This window comes from Nanorana parkeri, unplaced genomic scaffold (assembly GCF_000935625.1).
Source record: "Nanorana parkeri isolate BGI_ZX_2015 unplaced genomic scaffold, ASM93562v1 scaffold354, whole genome shotgun sequence".
Lineage (NCBI taxonomy): Eukaryota > Metazoa > Chordata > Amphibia > Anura > Dicroglossidae > Nanorana > Nanorana parkeri.
This window is the reverse complement of record NW_017306622.1, coordinates 384083-399481: the sequence shown is the minus strand read 5'-3', so window position 1 is coordinate 399481 and position 15399 is coordinate 384083.

Genomic DNA, 15399 nt, shown 5'->3' with positions numbered 1-15399 from the left:
ATTCCTGCCCCCTGCACTCGGTGTGTTATTTATTCCTGCCCCCTGCACTCTGTGTGTTACTTATTCCTGACCCATGTGTTCTGTGTGTTATATATTTCTGCCTGCTTCTACCAGTGTGTTATTTATTCCTGACCCCTGCACTCTGTGTGTTACTTACTTTCTGCTCCTGCATTCTGTGTGCTACTTACTCCTGAACACTGCACTGCGTGCGTTATGCACTACTGACCCCTGTGTGTTACTTACTCCTGACCCCTGTACACTGTGTGTTACTTACTCCTGATCCCTGTGCTCTGTGGGTTACTTCCTCCTGACCACTGCACTCTGTGTGCAACTTACTCATGCCCCATTCATTCTCTGTGTTACCTATTTCTGACCCCTGCACTCTGTGAGTTACTTATTCTTGACCACTGCATTCTGTGTGTTACTTAGTCCTTTTTCCTGCACTCTGCGTGTTACCTATTTCTGCCCCCTGCACGCCGTGTGTTACCTATTGCTGACCCCTGCACTATGTGTGTTATTTATTCCTGACCCCGGCACTCTGTGAGTTACACACTCCTGTCCCCTGCACTCTGTCAGTTACACACTCCTGACCCCTGCACACTGTGCATTATGCACTTCTGTCCCCTGCATTCAGTGTGCTTTGTTTCAGCTAGCATTCTTTGACATTATTTTTGATCCATACAAGTGCCCTATGAAGACTTTTGTAATATGCAAGCAGTCCCACATATGTATGGTAACACTGGTCTACAGGTAGGGTTGACTATCCCGCTAATGAGATACTGAATGAAAACCTTTTCTATATGGACAGTGCTACAGTGGCAGCTGTCATTGTATTGTGCCCGTCCGCATTTGATCGGAGGAATGCGCGAGACTCGACGATCCTGCCCCATTCGCTAGAGTGAATGGGACCTTAAAGTTGTATTAAACTCTCAATCTTTTTTTTTCTCCAATAATGAATCCAGATCAAGCATATATACGTTGCCCCGCAAAGTTTTTCTTTATATTTTAGCCCAAGCACTTACAGTCATCATGCATCTGAACATCTCCAACTCTCTTAGCTCAGGTTCCCTGAACTTCTTGTCCATTACAAGCTTATTATTATTATTATTATCATTATACAGGATTTATATAGCGCCAACAGTTTGCGCAGCAAAAGATCACTAAGGACAGAGCAGTCTCCAGCAGCTGTCCATTTACTAGCTTGGAGAAGGTAAAAGGGAGGATGGAGGAGGGAGGAGCAGGAAGCAGGGAACAGAGGAGTGGTTTACCTTGCTGTGCCTGTGTGTTGTGGAGATAGACATCTTACCCAGATAGCAAGGATAACTTGCTACAAACTTGTGGCAAGGTTAAATTGTAATTCTTTTTAACTTGCTGGCAAGTTGTAGACTTGCAGAACACTTGCAGCACAAGTTCTAGTTGACACTTTTTGAATTTGTAGCAAATTTGCTTGGCAAGTCTACAGCAAGAGTCCTGCAGGTCTTAGCAAGAGCTCTGCAAGTGTACAGCACTTTTGCAAAGCACGTTGATCTGGAGACTTGCAATGCAGACTTGCTGTAATTGTGCAACAAAATTGTGAAGCTCGGCAAGTCTAGCAATAGTTTAGCAAGTCATTTTCAAACTTGCAGCTCAATTTCGTGCTATCTGGGTTACTAGCACACACAAGGGTGGCTTCGTAGGACCCCGCAAGGGAAAGGAGCCACCCTAAAACAGGATATTGGGGCTAGTGTTTAGGGGACCATGCAGAAAACTAAAAAGAGCAGAATCCATTGTAGGTGATTTCATCAGCATTTGAAATAGCTTAAAAACATTTTGACTTGACTGATGAATTCGTCAATTTTTGTCCCAGTAAAAACCCCCAATAAACACTCGGACTGCGCGACATGGATTTTAACGGCCACAGCAGCCCTTTTATTAAACTAAACAACTTTAACAATAACCAAAAGTAATAACCCAAAAAATATACACAAATAATACTGTAAACAATTGTTGACCTGAGAAGGGGTCTTTGGGTGCCCAACAGCCCAAAAAGGCCTCTCCTAAGACTCCACCCATGTCCCCAGCCGCACCACAACAAGCTCGAGGACACTTACTACTCCCAGGTTTCCAAGGGGCCAGGCCCCGCCCCTTACAGTTCTGGACACCAACAGGGGGAAGCACGCGTACCTTTCCCTCAGCCCTTGCAGATCCTTCCCATGCGGCTCCTCCCGGACACCTGACTCCCACGTCCAATCAGGTAAGAGCAGCTATTCCCATTTTATTTTTAACTCTTTCTCCCAGGACTATTCCTCCCCCCAGTCATGTAGCCCCCCCGCTCAGTCTCTCCGGGTCTGTCTTTAACATCACTTTAACAAATAATGACACAACATTTGAACTCAGCAGGAAGGTTTTCTACAGTATGTTAAAAATTAAATTTGAACCTTAAAATACCCACCTTATAAAGGTTTTATTTTATATTACTTCCTTTGGATCAAATGTCGATATAAAAATCTCAGATTATAAAGTGGCGTTTCCTATCTTCATGTATTATGTTTTCAATGTTTGAATTCATATTCATTAACTTACATCATATGTATGTAACATGTTCAGGAAAGTTAAGCCGAGTTCTTTTCTTGTAAATCCAGCATTCCTTCCTCCAAATCTTCAGGCCTGACCCTTATTGTTGATCCGTGGAGATAGTTCTGACAGGACCTATTAAACATTTACAGCACGGAGAAGGCCACGTAAAAGTAAGTGCATGTGGTCATGTAAACTTTATATGACTTGTAAAAGAAATAAGAAAGCCACAGACTCCAATTGGAATCTCAGATTTTTTATTGCACTGAAAAGACTAAAGTGACATTTTTATGAGAGCATCATGGTTGCATTTTGCTTTCTAATATTATTTTGATCTTTTTTTTTATTCAGTGTTTATATTTATAGATGGGTCTGATGTATCGCATTGCTGAAATCTGCCATTAAACACGCTTCCAGGGCAACAACCTCAATCAGTGAACAGTAAAAATGTATCTAAACCCAAGAACACAAATGTAATAAATAACTGTTTGCCAGTTCTGAGATGTGGTGGCTGCATAGGTTTTTCTTTGTTTAAAGTTTATTTTCCTTTTTTTAAAACTGGTGATCCTGCCAGTAACAAACTATCTATGAAGCAGCAGCGTTATCACCAGGGCCGGATTTCCCACAAGACCACCAAGGCCTGGCCTCGAGACTGCATGGAGTAGAGGGGCGGCATAGCCGCCGGCCGAATAGTTTTCTCCTACATTTAGGCCCTGTTCACACCTTTACGTTTTGTCGCGCGTTCAACGCTCTATGAACGCTCTACAAAACGTACAAACTTGAAAATCCCATTTTTTTCTATGGGTATGGTTCAAACCTTTCCGTATTTCAGCCCGTCTGAACGCGCAACAAAACGGCCTACGCCCAAAGAAGTACATGTAATTCTTTGGGGCGTTTTGGTCTCGCGTTTCCATTGGGATACAGCCAAGTAAAAACGCGCGACGCGAAACGCGCGAAAACCGCGCATATTCAATACGCCTAGGTGTAAACCCAGCCTTCAAAGAAGAGCGGGGAAGCTGCATCTCGTTTTGTACAAGTGATCTCAGCAATGCTACCGGGATCACTTGTAAGATGCCTGCAGGTCCATCCCCCCTCCATGGTCCACCCCCACCTCCAGCTGTCTCTGTCCCTGCTGGCTGCCCCACTCCCCGCCCTAGTTTTCTGGGTTTCCCGCTCTTCTGGGGGACCAGGGACCGTGTAAACACTGAGACAGAAATACTGCACTCACAGCCCTCCCATCTCAGCTGTCACAGGACAGCTCCTGGACCTCCTGTATTGGAGGTGACAGGTTCAGTAAAGAGAGCCTGTCAACTCCAAATGCTATCATTCATGGGCTTGTTAGCTCCTGTGTGATAACAATAAAGTTAAGTGGAATGAAAACATAATGATAAAATAAAAATATTTAAAAAATTGATAATAAAATAAATAAAAATAATAAAAAATAAAAAGTATAAGATATGATAAATAAAAATGTAAAAAATGTAAACAAACCCTGCCGCCCCCGCCATCTGGTTTCCATTCTCCAATGGTGGGGAGGGGTGTAGTGGGGAGGGGGGCGCATTGAGGAACCTTGCCTTGGGGCAGCAGAGAGAGTAAATCCGGCCCTGTTTGTGACCCGTGGCTGCTTTTCTCAATTGGACTAAAAGACACCTACCCCTCATCTCTTCCCCATTGCATAGATAAAGATGTTCTCTAATCCACAGAATAGAAATAGGAAGCCTGATAACATTGTTGGAGATTTCAGTTAAGTGCACCAGAAGCTACAAAGAAACTGAATATCTGCCAGGATCATCAGGCACTTTTCTGTAGTTGAAGAAAATTTCCTTAGCCTAAAAAACGAGAAAAGTAATGCAGCCACCACTTCTTAGGACTGGTAAGCAGCAATATTTTACATTCTTGTTGTTGATATACTATAATGCTTTGGCTAAAGTCACAACCAGCAACAAAGGGAATCTGGAGCAGCATTTTCTCCAGTCAGTATCGCAGCTCTTTATCGGTACCAGTAAGGCTGTTAAGAATGGAGTATGGTTCCACTTTAAAATGCAGAAGGGATATGGGGCTTTAGTGAGCCATGTGAAAGTTTATGCAAAAACACTTTGATTGCCTTATTTGCCAGTGTTAAACTTTTGAAAATGCTAGTTGCCTAACTGTGATTTTGATTCAGTGGCGTCAACATTATAAAGTCGCTGACCTGGAAGAAGTATGCAGATTTCTCCCTATCATACTGAAGCCAGAGTAAAGGAAGAGTTGTTTTATATTTATATAAATAAGACGACCCCCCATTTTCAGGCGATGTTTTTCGGTCACAAAACCCGTCTTATATGCCGGCAAATACGGTAACTACAATTTGCGGCACCAACCGCAGTCATTCCAAGCACCCCTCCCCGACTACGGGGTTTTACCAGTAAGGAGTGCAACTAGCCTTCTCTTTCTTCTGAACACAGAGTGTATCACAGTTTGTTATGTATGGGGCTGCATAGCCGCAAACCGGTCAAGGTGCCCATGCTGACCTGTACACTGTTCGGTACTGTACATCTGCAATGCTATACAGTACTGTACTAATGCAGTACAGCACTGTATAGAGTTCCTCACTTAATGACCAATTCGTTTAACGACCTGGTCGTAGGAACGGAACTCGGTCGTTAAGTGAGGAATACCTGTATATATATATCTATATATATATATATATCTTTATATGTATATAGATATATATATATAGATATATATTTATTGTGTGTGTGTATATATACATTTATACTTAGGGAACCGGTAAAGTGGCCACATTCATGTTTATATCTTATAGAGCATTTCCAGGTATCAGATGAAAGCATTCAGCTACTAACGCTAGCCATTAAACACTGCAGTTTTGTAAGAGTCGTAAACTTTGGTCAATTTACCATAATATAGGTCCATTTAAGCTTCTTGCGTCGCCAAGCACATTTTAGATTTCCAAAATATATCTGAATCTGATTTGTAGATGTTAACTGCTTAACATTTCTTTTTACATTCTCTCTTTGTGTATGAGATAGCAATGAGGGTGTTCCGGCATCACCAGCAGGCGCATTCCAGGATCGTCATATGACTAACATAAGGGGGAAGGGGCTGGGCTGGTGCAATACAGAAATGTCTGAATGGAACTAAGCAACTATATGTACTTGAAGATATTTATATCAGGATACTATCTATGCATGCTTTTTAGTGCAGTTCGGTGATTGTGTTTTGCTATGGTTACAGGGCTCTGTACACATAATCTCTATAATTTAGAATACTATCTTACAGACTTATACTGTAATTATATTTATTGCATCAGTTCATTTGTCACAGTGCTGACATACAGATATATCTAGGTTTATCAACCTTCACCTCTATATAAGATCATAAAAATATGGGCATCAACAAAGTAAATTGGGAATATCACATGAATTATTTTCTAGTAAGACTTCAATAATCTTTCAATATATGACTCAGTTAAAACAAGTGATTAGTTTCCCTTTAAACTGACTGGCAATTACTTCACAGGCCACAAACGAATGTAAGAAATGGAGAAAGTTAATACATCTGCTCTCAGTTCACAAGGCAGCAATAATTCCCATTGAATGAAAAGGCTCAAATAAGTAACAAATTCATTTCAAAGCAGCATTTACATTAATAAATTCTCATTCTTTCCGGTCCAAGACAGAGTTCAATTTTCTAGGAGCGATTCTAATGTCTTTCTGGAATATCCCATATTCCCTGATTTAATTATCTCCTCCATTTCAGCTAGACAGGAGCTGCCCATTACATTGTCATCCATTAGTTAAGCAACATCGCGTTTTACCATATTTAAGCGGAGAACGGAGACTGTGAAACGGATCAATTAAGAACCGCACCTGCAGGACTGAACATGACAAGAAAACTAATCTCAGATCTATGACCGAGTCACCAAAGAATGTGGACAGCAAATATGGGCACAAGCAAAGGCGGCCCATGGGCATGGAAGCTGCACCAGAGGGACCATGACTAACCATAAAATATATGATAATAATAATAATAATAAAAAAAAATACTATATATATATAAGTTTATTGGTTTACCAGACATTGGGGCTGATGTATAAACATTCCACGCAGCATATAGCTGGGCCAATTCCTTTTGCACTGCATTACCCCAACTAGGTAGAGCAGAGGAGCATCGAAATGTCCTATGAGTAGTGTCAGCCCTGCTCATTGTCTTTCCCACTTGGTGCACAGGACAGCTCTGAATTTCTGACAAGATCATTGGGTTGTTTTTTTTTCTTCATTTTAAACAGATATAACAAAAATTATCCCAATGGTATATTTACTGTAACAGACCAAAAGAAGGCAAAATAAGATCAATGTTAGGGTTTACACATATGCGGTATACACTTACAGTATTGCAAAGAAGTACTGTTGCTAAGAAAAACAGGAAAGGGCCACAGGCCTTCCTTGTTTAGTTCTATAGGTCAAGACGCCAGTATTTGGGGGGGGGGCTGTCTCAGGGATAGTCATAATGCTGCAATGTTCTTGAGAACCGGCTTAACCTTCTAACACACATAATCAAAGCATCTGCTTCATTGGAATTTATTATTGGTATTTGTATTGCACCGACAATTTACAGAGCGCATTCACATCAATCCCTGCCCTCAAAGTTCCTATCTCACAAGCATTACTTTGGAGTGTGGGAGGAAGCTGGAGTATTGGGAGAAAACCCACACAAGCACAGGGAGAACATACAACTCTTTGCAGAAAGTATCCTGACTGGGATTTGAACCAGGAAACCCCCAGTGCCCCCCAACTGCTAACCACTATGCTACTGTGCTGCTTGTGAGGTAGTGGTGCCCTTTTGCTTTTTCTGTCACAGTGGAGGATACCATTAAAAAAGAAATAACTTTTTAAAACTCGCTCTTTCAGGTATATAATGGAACAGTATGGAAGGTGTTGGTAATTTTCCAGGAATGGTCATATGACTGTGGGGTCAGGTGGCCTCTCCCTTGTCGATAACTATTTCCATTAAATCCCATTTCTGCACAGGAACTTCATCTGTCCAGCTTATTTGGAGCTTCACCGAAATGCCGACTTTCCAAGAAGCTAGAGAAAGATTAAGAGCCCCAGCAACATAGGTTTCTATATTGGATAGAGATCACTCAGACCGATATGAAAAAAATGTCCTCCTTTTCTGTTACTTTTTGACAGGTGAAGAAAGATTAGAAAGAAGAAAAAATGGCTAGGGCCTGTAAAATAAACTTACCCGAATGATGTATTTAAAAAAAATTAATACATTTTTATATAGTGTAAAATTAGTCTTGATGTTACACAGTGTCCTGTAACCACCTGTACAACAGAATTCAGATGAAGAGCTCCCTCCTAGGGGGGGGTGTTTGTGTCGTGGCCGTTGTGCGGCTCCTTGTGTTATTAGACCGGGTGTTAGTTAGACATCCTCAAAGATCACAATAGCGAGTTCGAAGTTAGATTTCACTCAGGTTTTTAATGGCTTACAGCACCGTCTGTTTATTTACTTTTAGGAGCTGGCAGACTGCCAAGTTTCTGCTGCCATAGTAAAAAAGTGTATATCAACTAAAAATGGATGGGGCTTTTAAGGTGACTGCTGGTGAATTCAAAGGGATATAACTAAACAAAATATCACATGGATCGTATATGTAATTAAATGTAATTGTAATAAATTTATTGTGATCGACATACAAATAAAAAACAACATATCCACTCTTCTTGTAATTATAAACAGTGGTAGGTATGTGCGACATAGAACCTCCCTGGGACCAGTACAGATACATGACATACATATTTCCATAAGATCTATTATTTTATCATCACTTTCCTTGGACAATGTCTCTAAACAATTATTACATGATCGTATCAGTCAGTAAATCTGTAATTCTGTACTTTATTCAGACTTCTACGCATTTTGCCAGGGCTTCATCAGGAAGTTTTGGAGGTAATATGAATGAAAACCATCTTTAAGATTTTGTGGTGAGTGGGTTCTACGCATTTTGCCAGGGCTATATCAGGACGTTTTGGCGGTAATCTGTAGTGTTTACATGGATATGATAATAAACAAACATATAGCCACATAATCAATCATTTCGGTTACGAACCATACATAACATAAATACGTACATGAATAAAAACCATCTTTTAGATTTTTGTGGTGAGTGGGTTCACATCTTCAGGGAACCTCCCTAATCTTCCAGGATACAAAGAGGATGGATAGAGTACAGTGGCGGCAGGACAAAGAAAAACACATGCCTGTGCTCACAAACCTGTAAACATTATTATATTGTAATCCAAATCTCTACCGATTATGAATTTGTTGTGAATTTTGAAGATTAACATCAGAGCCCTAAAAAAAAACCCATTGGCTGTTTTACTTCACCCCAACATATGATAATTAAAGCTTATTTGGACTCTTGGACGATTGGATTGGCCCTCCAATGTTTTAAAATAGCCCAGTTGTCTTTTAATTTTGGATTTTAGGGTAAGGGGCACCCTGTTTTATCCTCACCAGAACTAGTGGCTTCCATACACTGGACCAACTTTTCACAATAATGAGATATTGATAACGTAAGATTCAGCACCACTTACACACGCTTTCTGGATCTAGCCAACAAAATGTCATTCAGTTAGGCTTGGTTCACACCTGGGCGTACGGAATATGTGCGCTTGCCGCGCATTTCTCGCCGTGCGTTTTTACCGCGACTTGCGGTAAAAGAAACGCGTAACAAGCGCGCGTTTCCGAGGGCTATCCGGGTTACCACCTACTTTAAAACTGAGTTAGTTAACATGGATATAAAAAAACATAAAAAAGACTACAGTTCCCTCTTAGAAGAAACAAAAAAAGGTTTGCGTTCCTTTAAGAGTCACTATTTCCTACTGTGTGAGGTCAGTCACCTTTGGCCTGATTCTAAACATGTCAGACCCACCATGGACAATACGATGCTCTGATTTATATTGTCAATATCTTGGCTACAGTTCCTCCTGCTATATTACAGTACATTGCAAATAATCTGCGCTCAGATGAAACATGAAACTCCGCATTACTGTCCCTCAGAGACACTGACGTCCAAATCATGAAGGATTAGCTCACACTCTTTTCTAGCAGCTTTGATTCCGTTTGTATAATTGCCTGAAAGTCACTTCCTAAGTTCTTTGAATTCCCACACGTATGACGCAAAGACATCGATCGGGGACAGCGCTCACCTGCTCTATAAAAGATTTCTCTAGGTCTCTCCAACACACTGTATGCTTGTGGTGGAGCCACTGAGAGCCAAATGTGTTTAATTATGACAGGAGCAAGATACTGTACCCTACTTACAATGAAACCCCGTCGTACAATCGTTCTGCTTCAGGTGGCAGATGGAGGAGATGGAGCCAGCTTAATTCGAAGGGTTACAGGAAAATGGGTTGTAATACATCTGAGATGAAGCTGCAAATGCTAAATACGGGGAAATCACCATGTTTTATGCCAGAGAATCACACAGTCATTGTATACTGATGGCAGATAATGGGCATTAGAAGTCCAAATTAAATTGTTCACTTATATTTGCTGGACAATTTTCATTCTTGTGGTTTTATATAGTTACTTTGCTTTTGTCTTGTACCTTTACTTCCCTGTTTCCTTCTGGTCCTGATGACTTGTATTAGTTTATGCTGCTCAGGGCTGTCTTTAATATTAATTGGGCGAGATTTTGCCTCCATCGCACCTCCACTTCCCGACCCATTCCCACCTTCCCCTGAAAAGAAAGTAACAAATTAAAACAATATACATATATATAAATCTATACATATTTATATATATTTTTATATTTCAATGCAATAGACCCAGGACGCTGCAACGCAATGGGCTCAGGTCTCTGTAACGTAATGGACTCAGGACACTGCAACTCAATGGACTCAGGACTCTGCAATGAAATGGACTCAGGACTCTGCAATACAATAAACTCTGGACTCTGCAGCGCAATAAATTCTGGACTCTGCACTGCAATGAACTCAGGACTTTGCAATGCAATGGTCTCTGCAACGTAATGGACTCAAGATGCTGAAATGCAATGGACGCAGGACTCTGCAACACAATAAACTCTGGACTCTACAACGCAATAAATTCTGGACTCTGCAATGCAGTAAAGTCTGTATTCTGCAATGAACTCAGGACTCTGCAACACAATGGACTCAGAATTCTGCACTGCAATGGACTCAGGACTCTGCAATGAAATGGACTCGGGACTCTGCAATACAATAAACTCTGGACTCTGCAGCGCAATAAATTCTGGACTCTGCACTGCAATGAACTCAGGACTTTGCAATGCAATGGACTCAGGACTCCTGTGCTGTCTGCTGCTGGGGCAAAAGGGACAGCTGCTGTGGGCTCCTGTAAATCATGAGGCCCAGGGCAGCTGCCCCTTTTGCCCTGTGGTACAGACAGTCCTGATGCTGTTTGGAACCCTGGAAATGAAATAACTATGTAGAGCAACAAAGCTTGAATAACTTTAGTCTGATTGCAACTGATACTACAGTAGGAAGTGAAAGGTGTTCAGTTTGCTAAAGCCATGTGTATCATAGTGTATCAAATACTTGTTTTCACCTTTTGTATCTCAGTGCTTCTGATCTCCAGCAGCCACTTCCTGTCTACATGCACTCCAGTATTTTCTCAGAATGGCTTTTTTGATGTTGACAACAGTGGACCATGCCCATGTAATGTTTGTAGAACCCTCCACTTGAAGTCTCGATGAGAAGCCTGTGTGACAGTCTATAACAGGGGTAGGCAACTTTGGCACTCATGCTGTTATGTAACTACAAGCCCCATAATGCTTTCTAATACTCTGACTGCTACAGACTTGACTCCAAAGGGCATGATGGCCCATGTACATTTAAAAAAGCTGGAGTGCAGAGGTTGCCCACCATACTACATGTTCATAACAAGAAGGGCCTAAACTAGGACTTTTATGGCAAGATCACCAGCCACTGGTTTAAAGCTACCCTATCAATTGCAATAGGGTAGCAAAAGAAAAGCTGTTATACTCATCTCTTCAGTGGACCGGGCAAACACAGCGCATTGTGGTTCAATGCTCCAACCTCTATCACATCCCTGTAAGACACAACAGTGACGTAAGAGTTGAAGGATAGAAACCACGGCATGCAGTGGTTAACACCGGCATACCACACTCCCGAAAGTGTCAAATGCTAAAAAGTCCAATGGAGGTTGCAGTGCTGAAACAGAGTAATGGTAGGAGACATGGACCACTGGAGGAGGTGAACATAATACCTCTTCTATTGCAGGTAACTGGCATTTCAATGTTTTAAGTAACTATCAGGGTTGATTTATAGAAAGATTTAGATTGTTGAAGATTGAAAAGGACTTTTGCAATCACATTAACATGTTAATGTTAGAGATCAGATTTACATGCACTTTTAAGTGAACCTGTACTTTGCATAGTAAGAGCAAAGTAACAGGTTCCCTGTAGAGCAGGGAAAGTAAGGAGCACATACTTACCGCCATTCATGGAGGAAGAGAAAATGGTGGTGCATTCGGGCATGGAGGTGCATAGGACTCTCTCCTTTCTACCCTCCTTACAGCAGTGCCAACCTCCAGACCCAAGCTGTGGCTCATGGGGCAGTGAAACGGCCTTCAGGTCTGCATAATCCCCAAACCAGGAAAATTAAACTTCAAAGTTCTGGGTTTTTCTCTGGCTCCAGCAGGCAAATAGAGTGCCAGGGTAGCGAGGGAAAGCAGTGGCAGAACTATCGCCGGTGCAGCAGGTGCAGCCTCACCGGGGCCTCAGCCTGGGTGGCCCAGCACAGTTGGGTAGCACCGAATCTTGCACCATCTCTCCCCTGGGCTCCAGCAGTCTATGGACCTGTGATGTCATCATGTCTAATACAGTTCATTCACTTGTATTAGATGTGAGGAGGGGAGAGAGGTGAGCACTCAATATGCAGGACCAAAGATCAGGTGAGTATATCCTCTTAATTGTGGCCTCTAGAGAACAATGAACAGCTAACTCTTGTAGTGCAGGGGGTAGCCCCGCTGCGAGCATTAAAGTGGTACTAAACGTAGGAATCACACTTAAACATGCATTTAAATACCCTATTAAAAAATGTATCTTATTTGTGTATCACTCGGCTGTAGATCCTCAAATCATCTTTAAATTGGTGCTGACACTGTCCTTCCTTCTGGAGGGTGGCTACTTTTGTTCCCCATGGTCCCTGTGTGTGTTGTATAGTAGCCACTGCTCCAAGCTTGCTCCTGTGATGGACTACAATCTCAATACAGATTAGTAAACTAAACATGAGATTGTAGTCCATCACAGGAGTGATCTTGGAGTGGTGACTACTTTACAATACACGCAGGGACCATGGGGAACAAAAGTAGCCCCCCTCCAGAAGGAAGGACAGTGTCGGCACCAATTCAGAGATGATGTGAGGATCTACAGCCGAGTGATACACAAATAAGATACATTTTTGTTAATAGTTCAGCTACTAGAGTGCATTTTTAAGATTTAACTCCTGAGTTTAGTGTCACTTTAACTTTCGAATTCGAATTCTTCTTTAAAGCATTGCCCTTGGGAGTACAGGAGCAGGACTCTGAACTGTGAGTTGAGAATTGACATTTGCATGTTGGCCTGGATCTCCTGGGCCTCGGTACATAAAAGTGGTTTTTGTTGGCACTTTTTGGTGCCTGCTTTTGACCCCTTAGCTTCTTAGTATTGTTTAGGAATGCACCGATACCAAGTACCGTACTCGGAACAAGTACAGATACTTTTCCAGCTCCAAGACTAGACTAGAGAGCAGCTGTCATTTGTAAGGAGCACACAGGGCTCCTGGGATTTGTACATCTCTGTTTTAATGTATGATTTGTTTTTATAAATATAAATAAAGTGATGCACTGATAACATTTTGCAAGTGTACGTACTGATACTTGCCCAAGTACTCACAGATACAAGTACTGATACATTTTTCTTTCTTGTCTTGTGACAGTTTTTCTGAAACAATACAGACTAATAATTTCAGGACAGTGGTGGAGAGCCAGAGCCAGGTCCCAGCTGCAACCACTGCAACCCTGGTAGTTCTCATGAAAATGCCAAGTATCTGCACTGGTATCTGAACTGGTATCGGTGGATCCCTAGTATTATTCTATGGACAGGCCTACTTTAACATATGTTTACCGATCTTGTAGCTGGTATTCAGGGTGCAGCTAAACCTTATGTTGGATGAGTGAAAACAGAATACTCAGCATCAGACCTGTGGGCAGAGTTTAAAAGGAATGAACTCACCCCCTCCCCCAAAATCTCATTCTGACAAGCCATCCATAACACTGAGAAATACAAAATGGTCCCAGTGCCAGAACGATTGTTACCACCGCTCGGATTTCCTGAGCAGACAAATACTTCAGAGATAAATGTGTTACAAATGTGCTGAAAAACACTTCTGTAAGCAGTACATTAAAAAAATCTGCCTTCTTTGCTGTTTTTAGTTTCAACAGTTTTTTTCTTTTTTTTAAAAAGCCCTTCCTTTGATATTTATAGCCAGCTTTTAAGTAACATTTTTTTCGTATTATCCAACATATTGTACTTTAGTCTCCATCTCTTTCAAATTCACACTTCCAGCGCGGCACGTAAGGAATATCACAGAATGACTGTAAACTGGGAATTCGGTCTGACAGCAAAAGTGAAAAAAAAAAAAAAGTGAAAGAAAAAATTAACTTTCCAGATTCAGTTTGTTTTCTTTTTTTTTCTTCATTCTAATGTTGATCATGTGATTTCTGTTGCCATGACGACCGTCTCAGCACCAGGTTGCATTGTGCTCGCATAAGGCGGCGTGCATGGTCTGTACCCAAAAAAACTGCTTTGCAAAAATATTTTCCGAACAGATTATACTCCATCATTATCTCAGCAGGATTGCAGGAGCGAAGTTACATCTAAATAAAGCTTTAGATTCCCAATATGGCATGAATTTTCAACAGCTGCTACTTTTGGTGTCAGACCATGGTTTAAGAATCGACCCAAAACATTCAGGTCCCTGTGGTGGACCTCCTATACAAAACAGCTCTGATGTGCAAAGCTCACCAGCCCACACCTGTGCACATGACCCAACACCGCTCATCTCTTCAGAATAATCATTTGTATTTGATATTGGAGTGCTGACCCAATAAACTGCATGAGGATGGAATGCAATGCTCTCCAGCTGTATAAAAACAGGACTGATGCCTGACAATGGGAGCTCTCACCAGTCCAAGGCCTGTCTTGTCTACAAATGCCGGCTACATGATGATTTGCTATAAGTGGAATCCAGCCAAAACATCTTTGTTTGTTTTTGGATAGAGTGGGAGAACCTCCAACAGGTTATTATGGCTGTTGGCGGCCACAGTGCGGAGATTCTGGGGACAGAAATTATTTTTATTTTTTTTAACTGTGTGGTTAAGACTTTAAAGTGCAACTGTGCCCACGCTATGTTAAACTGACATTAAACTCAGGAGTTAAACCTAAAAAATACATTCAAGTACCTTAACTATTAACAAAAATGTATCTTATTTGTGTATCACTGGGCTTTAGATCCTCAAATCATCTCTGAATTGGTGCTGACACTGTCCTTCCTTCTGGAGGGTGACTACTTCTGTTCCCCATGGTCCCTGTGTGTGTTGTAAGGTAGTCACCGCTCCAAGCTCACTCCTGTGATGGACTACAATCTCAATACAAATTAGCAAACTAAACCTGAGATTGTAGTCCATCACAGGAGCGAGCTTGGAGTGCTGACTACTTTAGAACACACACAAGGACCATGGGGAAGAAAAGTAGCCACCCTCTAGAAGGAAGGACAGTGTCAGCACCAATTAATA